General features: G+C 49.3%; 1 protein-coding gene across 1 annotated transcript in view; it reads left to right on the top strand.

The window, feature by feature from the left end:
• The window catches only part of LOC119584984, a gene marked incomplete at both ends in the record, with an annotated part of 11852 nt that overhangs the window by 6014 nt on the left and 5625 nt on the right, over nt 1-213 (top strand).

Genomic DNA, 213 nt, shown 5'->3' with positions numbered 1-213 from the left:
GGGAGATCCCGTTTTCTAGGCGGGGAGACTGCAAAGAACAACGAGAGGGAAAAGCTTCACTTCACTGATAATTCCTAACCAACGAGGTAAACTGTACAAGATTGGCAACTCACCTTATTTTGGCAGGCAGGGAAGTGCGGACTTGAAGGAGCCAGCAGACTCTTCGATTTCTCTTCGGATTTGTGTGCGTTATCCCACGTAGCAAGCCACCAG

The sequence above is a fragment of the Penaeus monodon genome, chromosome 19 (genome assembly GCF_015228065.2).
Source record: "Penaeus monodon isolate SGIC_2016 chromosome 19, NSTDA_Pmon_1, whole genome shotgun sequence".
Taxonomy (NCBI): Eukaryota; Metazoa; Arthropoda; class Malacostraca; order Decapoda; family Penaeidae; genus Penaeus; species Penaeus monodon.
The sequence above is the reverse complement of the archived record's forward strand: the minus strand, read 5'-3'. Positions and strand labels throughout refer to the sequence as shown.